The 12438-nt window shown below is 32.2% G+C and overlaps 1 protein-coding gene, 1 long non-coding RNA gene and 1 other non-coding gene across 19 annotated transcripts in view; 1 reads left to right on the forward strand and 2 right to left on the reverse strand.

The window, feature by feature from the left end:
• Window positions 1–12438, reverse strand: part of LOC114319984 (uncharacterized) — a 281641-nt gene that overhangs the window by 243963 nt on the left and 25240 nt on the right. The window lies entirely within an intron of this gene.
• Window positions 1–12438, reverse strand: part of LOC145788823 (uncharacterized) — a 283308-nt gene that overhangs the window by 235106 nt on the left and 35764 nt on the right. The window lies entirely within an intron of this gene.
• Window positions 1390–11700, forward strand: LOC114268364 (uncharacterized). Of its 6 annotated transcripts, none has more exons than XR_014336930.1 (6): window positions 1390–1594; window positions 1764–1913; window positions 2734–2828; window positions 8768–9854; window positions 9963–10418; window positions 11521–11700. It is a non-coding gene; the product is annotated as an uncharacterized LOC114268364 (transcript). The 6 variants fall into 6 exon arrangements; XR_014336931.1 differs by having other exon boundaries at window positions 8768–8913; window positions 8996–10418; XR_014336932.1 differs by having other exon boundaries at window positions 8795–8913; window positions 8996–10418.

Here is a 12438-nt window from a genome sequence, read left to right on the forward strand (position 1 = left end):
ATTACAAATAGATATCCTAATGAATATTTAAATTCATTGGATCCTCCTGGGTTGCCAACTTTTAAGTTAGAGTTGAAAGTGGGTTGTCCTATAATATTGTTGAGAAACATTGCACCGAAAGATGGACTATGTAATGGTACAAGATTGATGGTTACTAGGTGTGGCACTCGCATAATTGAAGCTCAAATTTTAACTGGAGAAAAGTTTGGCAATTTGGCATTTATACCAAGGATATCTTTGACACCATCTTCTTCAGAAATGCTTTTCCAAATGACAAGACGTCAATTTCCAGTCCGATTGGCATATGCCTTGACCATTAATAAATCTCAAGGACAATCTGTGAAATTTGTTGGGGTTGATTTGCGTATACCAGTGTTTAGCCATGGGCAATTATATGTGGCATTGTCTAGATGTACATCCTTTGATCGTATAAGTATTCTCCTCCCTAAAGATAATTTGGATTCTACTACAAATATTGTTTATCCTGAAGTATTTCTGTAGTATTCTATGCAGATTAAATGACGTTTTTTTAGAAGGTAACCACGTAGATTTATTTCTGTTGATTATATAACTTTTTAAAAAATTTCAATTTAATAATAATTTGAAATTTGGACTTTTGTAGGATTGGACCGAAAAATCCATGGAGCTTAAAAGAAGAAATACGACTACCTTGCTTCGATGGGGATGTAATAAGGTAATTTCAATCTGAAAGTATTTTTACATGTATATTTCCAACAAATGTACTAATTTATATTTTTTTTTTGTTTCCACAAATTACCAGATTGTTGTGCATATTCCTCATTGGGGATACATAAAAGTTGATACAAAGACTTTTTGGAAAGTAATGTGGAGGAAGTTTGGGCAAACGCATATTTGAAGACATGTTATTGACACATCTTTTGTAAAGCATACATATTTTTGGTGTATGACAATATAATTTTTGGTGTATGACATGTTAGTGACACATCTTTTGTAAAGCATACATCTTTTGTAAAGTTTTAACCCACTTTTTGTAAAGTTTTAACCTACCCTTTTGGTGTATGACAGTATAACTTTATTTCTGTTTTTTATTCAATGTTTACACTTTTTTTTACTGCCTTTTATATTTTGATATGCAATATAACTTTAAATCTTATATGTTTGTTTCTTAATTTGCATTAAGATTAGGAAGAATTGTTATTTTATTTGAGTTTTGTAGAGCGTGTAATACAAGCAAAATTGTTATAAGTTCTTTAAGAAGAAAAATATTTCAATATATTTTTTTAGTATCTTTAACAAAAAATGACACAAACTTTATAAATCTCAACATAATACGTATAAATTATAACTACATTTTAATCTTAAAATTATTTACACAGTACCTTTAGGCACGGCCATACGCTACTACATACACAAAGAACAAACCAGACAACAAACAAACAGACCATCGTTTGCTCTCCCTCTCATGTAGCCAATCGCTCTTCCTCCCATCGACTGACAATTGCCCATCGCCCATCGTCCCTCTCATCGACGGTGATCACCGTCCCTCACTGTGGCTCACCATCTTATCACCACAGTCGGTACACCATCTCGCCTCCTATCGATTTTGATTCAGGTTTCTCTCTCTCTCTTTCTCTCTCTCTTCATTTCACTCTAGCTCTACGGTTTTTATTTTATTTTTTGATGCTGTAGAATCTTGATTTCTGTGAAATGAGTAAATGTGTTTTGATTTTTGTTCTAGATTTAGGGTTTTTACTTTTATTTTTTTATTTATTTTTATGCAGAGGCTTGATCTGTTCTGCTAAGGAATAAATGTATTGATGGAGATTTGAAGTATTTTGCTGATTGATTACAGCAAACCTGAATGTTTCAAGTGGATTACAGAATTGCAAGCCGTCACACCATTTGAGTTTCGAGTGGAATCACTGTCTTGGGTATGCATTTCACCATTTTCCTTCCTTGTTCACTTGATTTATTTTAATCCATGCTCATATTTATCTTGATTGGGGATTGGCGTGAGTGCTGTAGTATGGTGTTTGGTTGGGTTTTTATTAATGTTTGTTGGTGTCATACAAGTTGTGTTGGTGGAATTTGATAACATGATACACGTGGGGTATAGGTGTTCTCTTTGATAGTTCCAATGGGTGCTTCACTGTAGAAAGTGTAATAGTGGATGTTAAGTGGCTGTTCATAAGTGAGTGTTGGGTGTTTAAAGGTTTTACAAAATAGGATTACATCTACAGGCACATATATAAGTATCTTTTTTATGTTTTTGTTCCATAGTCATGAGAGAAATAGAAGCTAGAATTTCCCATCTGTAGTGTATGTTGTATGATTCTTGTAATATTGATTAGAGTAATTCATCTACTTCTGATTTGAGTTTTTTAAGGTGGTCCAATAAGTTCTCACCATTCCAATGTTATGTTTTTTTGTGATATGAAGGTAATTGTCCTGGTTGATATAGCTAGATTCGAATCAAATATGGCCTAATCATGTCTGTCTTTGTTGATTGTGTTCTTTATTTTCCACTTACCAGCTATGGGATTTCTTACTATACTGAGGTAGGAAAATCAGTGTGCTCTATTAATTGGTGTTCGTGAACCACATGCACTTGTTTGGTTGCTTTTGATCCTAGAATAGTTATGGACAACTAACTATGCTCTGACTTTGCAATGCATCGTAGTACTGAGTTTCTAGAGATAACTTCTCTTCTCTATTTTTGAGCATAGGTGAACTGTACATGGTTGTATGCAGCTCAACAGATGGTACATTAGTGGCAACAGGGGGTGGAGATGACAAGGGATTTCTTTGGAAGATTGGTCAAGGAGATTGGGCTTTTGAGCTACAAGGTATTAGTCACTGATACATAATTGGCTATCTAGAAGTTATCAAAACGCTTGGCTCACACCGACCATCTTTCTAGAAGGCCTGCTAGGGAAGATTGTCACAAATCATCCACTGACAAATTTATTATTTTCATTTTTTTACCTTAAAAATCTCTCTTTTCTTTTTCTTTCTTCCTACATTTTGTTACTTTGAAATAGTTTTTTTTAGTTTATTTAGGAAAGTTATAAACTCCTAAATGTATAGAATGATTCCTTGTTTCAAGTTATTCATGCAGTTCCTGTCATATGGGGTTTGGCATCCTATACTTTTGTCATTATTTTAGATTCACGTCAACTGCTACAAGTCATTGGATACTAAGATTACATGTCATAGATTTTTTGTTTCTTATTTTTAATTTTCTTTTTTGGAACTCAAAATGCTGACATTACATTTCAAAACTGTATTGTTTGAGAAAACTACACGTAAACCCATAAGGTTTATTTCTTCCCAAAAAAAAAGAAAAAGAAAAAAGAAAGTGAAGAGAGATTTTTATCCCTGGTTACAACATCTCTGATGAGATTCGTTAAACCTGACTTAGAAATGAAAGGGTAAATATGGTTACTGTCACACCCCAACTCCGAATATGACCAGCCGTGGCCCACAGGGACTAAGCCCAAGGCACACGTAAGCCTTAAACACGAACCCAAAATCACAAAGAATAAATGTGACGATAGTCCAGAAATAAATAAATCAAAACCCAATCCACTAACATGTCACAAGTATAAATGGTAAAATCAACCACAATCAACTTCCAAAAATATATACTAAATGGGACACAAACTGCCCACAAAATAAAATAATTCCAAATCAAACCCAGCCACAATGTATGCACAAAACTCGACATAACAAGCTAAAACAAAATAAATGAATGTCCTAGAGGTCCATGCAATTGAGTCCCCGTTACGCCATGAGTTCACTCTAAGTCCTTCTAACACCTGGAAATGATAAACAACTAAGTCAGTTGATAGCTCAGTAAGTAGCAACATGGATAGTAAATACAGTTTTGAAAACAGGGTTCAATTCCAAAATAAGATATATATCACAAAACTAGATTGGCATACAGTTTGGATAAAGATAATCTGTTTCAAAAAGAAGGTTCCACAGTTCAACAATTAAAATACTCATGCCTCTCAAGAACATGATAAATGACATTTTCCACTTAAAACAGATTACAACATGAACACCAATAATTTTCTGGATACCAAGAAATAACAAGTAACATGCCACACAGTTCTCAAGGTTATAAGCATGTTGGATCCAATACCAAACTAAGAGTCATCCTCAGGGTGGCAACCCGGGCCTTTTCTCTAAGACGATCCGATTGAAGGTCACCTAGCCTAACCTAGGTCTTTTCCTTAAAATTGTTAAGCACTAGAGTCATAACGGTCCAATCCGGATCTGTTCCCTAGTGGCCAGAGTCACCACACACAGTGGAATAATTTTCCTGAACCAAAATACACAAATGGTCCCGATAATCAATACACATCAGTTTCGCAAAGCATGGTAGTTCACCATTATAAACATGAGACCAAAACAAATAGTTTACAATATGTCAAGTTCACACATGTTTCAGAAATAATTTGATTCCATTGATAATATAATAATTATCAAAACAATTTAGTCCTGAAACAATAATTTAATTTTTCAACAGTTCAGGGTAGGGAAACATTTATAAAAATATGTAGCATGAAACTACTCACCTGAAAACGAAATAATATAATCCTTGAATAGAGTATGAAAGTCCAACTAGTGCCCTGAACCAAATATGAAGACTACACGTCACTACTAATTTAAAAATACTAAAGAGAATAATAAACTAAGTATCTCACACTAAAGCGCACTAACACAGCTCAACCCCACTCATCGGTACTCTTAAATAATACCTAAGTTCATGTTCTTCAAGGTCTAAATTTACCCAAGACATGGGTTCCAACCGAAACTTAACTAAAAGTAACTTTAAGATAAAACAGAGTTTTAAACAAGTTTTCTCAATCTATTCGCTAACTTTGAAAATTAAAAACCCACTACATGATGTTCGAAAAATTCCAAAACCTTCCAGCTATCAACTAATATATCCTAAGTTTCAAACTCAATTGGTTTTACTTGATTTTCTTATCAAAATAATTATTTACAATTAATTATAGAGGGATTTGGTGATAGATCCCTCACTGTCTAATTTGTCTTTCAAAAGAACAAGAATTATATAGGTACTTTTGAAACTCCCTAATATTTTAGAACCTGTTTTTTTTACCATATTACCCTCATATCTATTAGCTCTCCTATTAAGCCATCTTCACAGTGTATTTTAGAGTAAAATTTTACTTTGAATCATAGTAAACTTTACTCTGATTCAAAGTAAAATTTTACTTTGAATCAGAGTTTTACTCTGAATCAGAGTAAAGTTTACTATGATTCAAAGTAAAATTTTATATTGTTAAGCAAATCAACATGTTTTTTACCAGAGTAAAATTTTACTCTGAATCAGAGTAAAATTTACTCTGAAAATACAATTTTACTCTGAATCAGAGTAAAATTTACTATGATTCAAAGTAAAATTTTATATCGTCAAGCAAATCAACATGGTTTTAACCAGGGTAAAATTCTAGTCTGAAAGTATAATTTTACTATGATCTAAGGAGAGTATCCACTTTGAATCACACTAAGTATCATGTATTAATAATCTTGTGTGTTTGGTTGCTGAGAAAATCACAGAAACATAACAAGAAAACCAAATATAGTTTGGTTACTGAGAAAATCAACATGTTTTTTAACCAAAGTAAAAATTCAGAGTAAAGTTTTACTTTGAATCATAGTAAACTTTACTCTGATTCAGAGTAAAATTTGAATCAGAGTAAAGTTTACTATGATTTAAAGTAAGATTTTATATCGTTAAGCATATCAACATGGTTTTTTTAACCAGGGTAAAATTTTACTTTGAATCATAGTAAACTTTACTCTGATTTAGAGTAAAATTTTACTCTGAAAGTATAATTTTACTATGATCTAAGGAGAGTATCCACTTTGAATCACACTAAATATCATGTATTAATAATCTTGTGTGTTTGGTTGCTGAGAAAATCACAAAAACATAACAAGAAAACCAAATATAGTTTGGTTGTTGAGAAAATCAACATGTTTTTTAACCAAAGTAAAAATTCAGAGTAAAGTTTTACTTTCAATCATAGTAAACTTTACTCTGATTCAAAGTAAAATTTTACTCTGAATCAAAGTAAAGTTTACTATGATTCAAAGTAAAATTTTATATTTTTAAGCAAATCAACATGTTTTAACTAGAGTAAAATTTTACTCTGATTCGGAGTAAACTTTACTTTGATTAGTAAAATTTCTGTGTGAAATTCTTATTAGAGAGATTCTTATCAGAGAGATTCTTATGAGAGAGAGAGAGAGAGATTGAATAGATCATCCATTTTAATAGATCGATCATCCATTGAACAAGATGAGTATGAATAGATCAATTCAAAAACTAGTAAAAACACAAATCTATATTACAAGGATTTATAACCACAAAACACAGATCAAAAGCTAAACAAAAACATCCAAATATCAACATAATCATAATCTGATTGAGGTGGCCATTTCAGAGAACACATCCAAATATCTCTTTATCTTTTGATTTCAAAGAATACATGTGTTCAATAACACTCATACACACAAATATATATATATATATACATATATATTCAAAACTCAGATCTGTGTTTAAAAAAAATATCGCATAATATACATACATACACTCACTTACCGATATATATACATATACACATGTATGTATGAGTCATATATATATACATACATGCACACACATATATATAAATACATACACATATACATAGGAAGAGCAAATCAGCAGAGACGTGGCGCAGCTTGGTGTGTTCGCTGGAGGGAGCGGCAGAAGAGGATCGGACGCCGGCGGCATTGGCGAGGTCGACGCAGGAGTTCCAGAGGCTGTAGCTGAGCTTCCATATCTGAAGCTTGAAGGAGTTAGAGAAGGGAGAGAGGGAGGAGAGAGACAGAGAAGGTGGGGAGAGAGTGGGCGGAGAAGGTGGAAAAATTTAGTTGAGGGTATAATAGTCAAATAAAATATTTAAATAATAAATTTTGTCCTTTATGCAAAACTTTATAATTATGAGGGGGTTTAGAAAGTATAATTTTTTTCTTAATCCTTTTAACAATGAAAGGAAGGTAAAGGGGGTTTATAGCCAAATTTTCTTTAATTATATCCAACCAGATTGTTTTCTGCAGGACTTTAAAGAAAATAATGGTTCTGTTAGTATACACTAGCAATCAACGTAAGGCCAGAAATGTACGAAACTAGACTCATAACCGGTTCTAATGACACTAATTTGATAATTTTCGGATTTATACCCAAAGAGAACGACACTCTCGAACTTACTATTTTAAACTGGACATATTTGAACGCATCAGTTTATATGGATTTTGACTCCCAAAAATTATGAAAAAATTCATATATGCAATTCAATTTGTAATTAATCTATTGTAAAAATTTGAATTCAAAATTCATTCGTTTGATATGGTTTCTTGATTTTTAAAGTTTGTGGTTTTGTGCAGAATTCTTATCTAACGACTTTAACTCCTTAATTCGCTTTAAAATTTTGCATGATAATAATATACACAGAATACTATCCTAATCCGCCAATCCGCTCCTTTTTCTTCTAACAACTCACAACACCCACATGCACCATAATTATGTATACAACATACTATAATAGAACAAGAATAGATTTATTGTTGCCTTAGAGTTGTTGAGCCACAAAGGTGCTTTCTCTCCCTCTCTTTTCTATCCCTTGCTCTCTCTTCCACTCTCACGTTTCTGCTGCTGCTGCTGCTGCTATAGTGTTGTTAGGAACCCTAGGGTTGTTATATATATATCTAAACAAAACTCTAAATAATTATCCTTTGTTTTATATTCTTTTTTTTTCCCTCTCACCATTAATTTAAATAAAATATAACTATTATTATATCAAAATATACTTACTAACTTGTCCCCTATTTTTTTTTAATAAAAAATCTTACCTCCAAATTAAAAACTTTCACCATAAATTTATTTTAGGTTTAAAATTAATTAAAAGACCCTCTAAATATTTAATTTGCACTTTATGATTCACCATCAAAATATTTGAGATTGTAAAATTATTATTATTTAATTATTTACTTTATTTTTATATTCGGGTTCTCACAGTTATCCCATGGACAGCTCCATTTCCCTACTCATAATGCTCTTGAAGGGCCAAAACCAATGATAAAGTGCTTACTCTGTTGCTTTTCAGATAGTGCTTCTAGTTAAACATCTTAAAAAGTATTTTAGCTGAATGCCATTTTTAGCACATCAAAGTTATTGTTAATGGTTGTCCAATTACAATTTAAGTGACATGTTGTCTAATCACAAAATCAATTTAAGTAGTATATGTCCCCTAGGGTTCCCAACAGTTTGGACGTAGTTCTCTTCCCAATAAAGAGGATAAATTTGAGTTTCCTTAACTTACCTATCAAAAGGAAATTATTTAGAATGCACAAGTCTTTTATACTTTTTAGGTGTAGGGAAAACAGAATTTATAGGTTCATACTTATTATGGTGATCTTGAGTTTCGGTCAAATAATTGACGACCTGGTACTTTAATCATTTAATTACATGTGTAGTTGTCCAACCTCATCTTGGACTGCAAATGATTTTGTTTAGCTGTCTGCATATTTCAATCCAGCATGTCATGAATTTACGGCTCCAAAAAAAAGTTCATGATTTTCGTTTTAAGATGATTTCTGTTTAGTCCAATTTTTCTCTGCCTTCAATCACTGTAGCATAAATTGGTCCATGATTCCTTAATCCTTGTGCTTTAGTCGAAGCTTTTCAAAAGCCGTGCAGGTCATTAAAAATCTGTGTCTAGTTTAGCCTTTAGTACGGATGGACAGTTGTTTGCATCCGAAAGTTTTGATGGACTTGTTTAAATCTGGGACATAAATTCTGGGAATGTCAAGTGTACGCTTGATGGTCATAATGGGGGCATTGAGGTGAGATTTTATGACTACTCTTAGTGTTTTTTGTCACATAGTTAATGGATGAAGATTGAGTATGAACAATCTGCCTACACAGTGGATCAGGTGGCATCCAAAAGGACATTTGGTCTTGGCTGGTTCGGAGGATTCCATTGTTTGGATGTGGAATGCTGACAAAAGTGCCTGTCTTTATATGTTTTAAGGTCATGCTAGTAGTGTGACCTGTGGTGATTTTACACCTAATGGTACTATCCTAGTTTTGGTCACAACAAAATAGAAATTGTGCTTATATATGTATATTTAAGGATTTTCATTCAGAAACTAAATTTTAGAGGTTTGCACTTTTCCTTTTTAAAGATTTGTGTTCTGTTTTGTCCTGTGCGGGTAGTACTTAACATTCAATTTTTGTGCTAAATTCATAATAGTGTAATTACATGCTTGATGTGCTGCAACATATCTTTTTTGTGGAAATTTGAATGGTCGTAATATGAAATACTTGAAGTTAATGGGGGAAGATGGGCCTTATCCTCCCTAATACCCATGGTCAACACATGATCTGTTGACAAGGCATAATATCTTGTTTCAAGATACCTATAAAGTTTATGATGGCTGAAAATCCTAAAAAAAATGAATTCCAGGGCCAACTCAAATGAATTGTGAGCATGGCTTTCATGCCTAAAATGGAGTCCATCATGCTTGCATGTTGGTGTGGTTCAAAATAGCATAAAATAAAATGAAAAAAAAAGGTGAAATAGGATTTCTTTGAAACTACAGAAAGAAAGGTTTGTGCAAGCAAATTACTAAAGCAGGTACGAGTTACAACCAGTAGAGGCATTCCGATTGCCTCTTTGTCCATTAAGTTTCTCACAGGTGTATTCTTCTGCCTTTGCAAAGATGCTACACAGTTGTATGTGCAAATTCTGAATGTGATCCAGAAAGCAATTTTGGATTTTGAGGTCTGCAATTGTAGCTTCAAAGCATGGCCACCTTAAAATTTCAAGTCTTGACCTTCTAATTATTGAGCTCATGATATTTCAGTTTAAGGTCTAATTCTCGATTTTTAGGGTGTTAGTTGCATCTGTTAAAGACCCATCACCAGCAATGACAGCATCCAGTAGCATTGATTCATGTCAAAATTATATGTAAGAATATAGCACATGCATCTTTTTCATGTTTCTACTTTAATCTGATTATTTCATTTGTGTATTTGGTGCCATTTAGTAAACTGTTTTTTTTTCTATTAATGTTATTCAACAAAAAACGAGAAACTGGATGAACGGTTTCTCAGTTCTGGGATGGTTTTGTTTCTTTCTAAACAGAAGAAAATTTGAATTTTAGGCTGGTGGTATTTGTTTTTTGGATTTTGCTATTCATTATTGACCAAGAATGTTCTATCTTCTGTAAGTCATTCATATCACACTGAAGGATTGACATGCTTAACAATAACCTCTGATTGAACTCTTGCTCTTACTGGTTCTAAGGACATCCCTGTTCACATTGTGAATATAACTACTGGGAAGGTATGAATTCTTGTTGCATTGCATTTAGTACATTTGTGCTTTTGTTTTCTCATTCTCATAGTTTTGTTTTTGTTTTTGTTTTTTTTTATTTTTTGGGTTGGTGTGTGTGTGTGAAGACTTGAGACAAATGACATCATTTGGCATCTTAGGGCGTTTGCTTATCTTGGTATTTTGGGCATTGCTACATAAACCCATGTTGCTCATTTAGTTGGAAGATCTCTCTCTTGGGTTTCTGGCTTATAAGCCTCATGAATCATAGATGTTTGTGCACACTAGCGCCTTGTTCTATTGTATCGGCTATTCGCTAGTTTTGGTCTCTAATAGTCAGGGATTAGAGGATGCTACGAGGGTGGGTAGATGGAGCCGAGCCAAACTTTAGTATGTTTGGACTTGTTTATTAAGAATTTATCGAGTTCAAGCTTAATTTCAATAAAAATTTAATGAACTGAGCTCGAGTCGAGTTGGCTTAGGCTTGACTCTAGCTCGTGCCTATTCATGAGCCTTAACGAGCTAAAGAAATTATAAATTCATACTTGCATATAAGACTAAAGTTAGAATTGAAACTTTGATTATAAAATTATTTGTACAATATATATAGACATACATTGGAGGGGGTGGCTGAGATGTTATGTATGGTGAGCTTGGGTAGCCTCTGTTTTTCATGTGCTTGTTTGACTTGAGGCTTGTCTGTTATTGAATTGGAGCCTCACCAATTTTCTACTGTTGTTTTGAATTATGCACATGATTGGTCTTGTCATGGGTGCCAACATAGTTGGGATGTGTGGCTTTGACAATGATGCATTTTAAATCCAAAATTTTATCTTGTATGTCTTTTTTTCATCAATAAATTCTCTTTTGCTGATAAAAAAAAAAAAAGTAGCAAAAAAATACGCTATCCAATTTTTATTCTTCTTTCACATGTGCCACTACCTAGAAATTGTTTTGTAGTCAAAGTGTATAAAACATAATAATCACATTATCTCAATTATTTTGATTGAAACACACATCTTTGTACATTTCTTGCCTTTATTTTGCCTTTAGCCCAAAATTATTTCTAAAGAGAGGCAAATTTTGCCTCTGAATTAACTTGTGTTTTTCTCAGGTCAGAAATAGCTTGGAGAGATGTAAAATATGGTCAAAGAATTCAAGGACTTTGTGCTTCAAGTTTTTTAATTTTTTTAATATATGTAATCATAGTTAAATATTTTTTTATTAATTCCTTTGTATATACTTTTGAATATTCAACTTTCATTTCTGAAATATACGATGTTATTCCATTCAATATGTGGTTGTGATTCAAAGGATAGTATTTAGTCTGTATTACATTCCTCAAATGCATACAAAAATAATATTGATTATTCTTCAAATATGGCAAACTTTTTTTTTATCACATGCATTAACTGTGATGAGAAATGCATATAGCATGTGATCTTATCTCATTTTTAATCACATGTTTTTATATGTAATCTAAATGTTTATTATCACAGGTTGTATTAGTTATACATTATACATAAAAAGTGTGATCTAAATGTTTATTATCACACGTAAAAAGTATGATCTAAATATTTATTATCACACAAAAAGTGTGATCTAAATATTTATTATCACACGCATAACGTGTGATGAAATCATCTTTTAATGACACTCAAAACGTGATTAAAAATGACCTTTTTTAATTACTCTCAAAGATCACACTTTGACAAAACTTAAAACGTGTGATTAAATAACATATATCACACATAAAAAGTTTGATCTATTTATGATTTTATAGTAGTGTTTCTTCACAACTTCACAAATTTTTTTCATAAATTTAAGATCGAAATACAATCTTAAGATTATCCAAGAAATATCTGATATCCATTTATTTAAATTGTCTTTAGAAATGTTTAAGTAAGTTGTGCAATCTCTAATGGGCCCTAAAAAGTGGATGAATATATCTTATAAGTTTAAAACTAAATTAAAATGATATCATTTTAGGATGTGTAGTTTAAAATAAAAACATAATATTTTAATGTCATTT

Source organism: Camellia sinensis, chromosome 7 (genome assembly GCF_055761805.1).
Source record: "Camellia sinensis isolate YWXY chromosome 7, ASM5576180v1, whole genome shotgun sequence".
NCBI classification, from domain to species: Eukaryota; Viridiplantae; Streptophyta; class Magnoliopsida; order Ericales; family Theaceae; genus Camellia; species Camellia sinensis.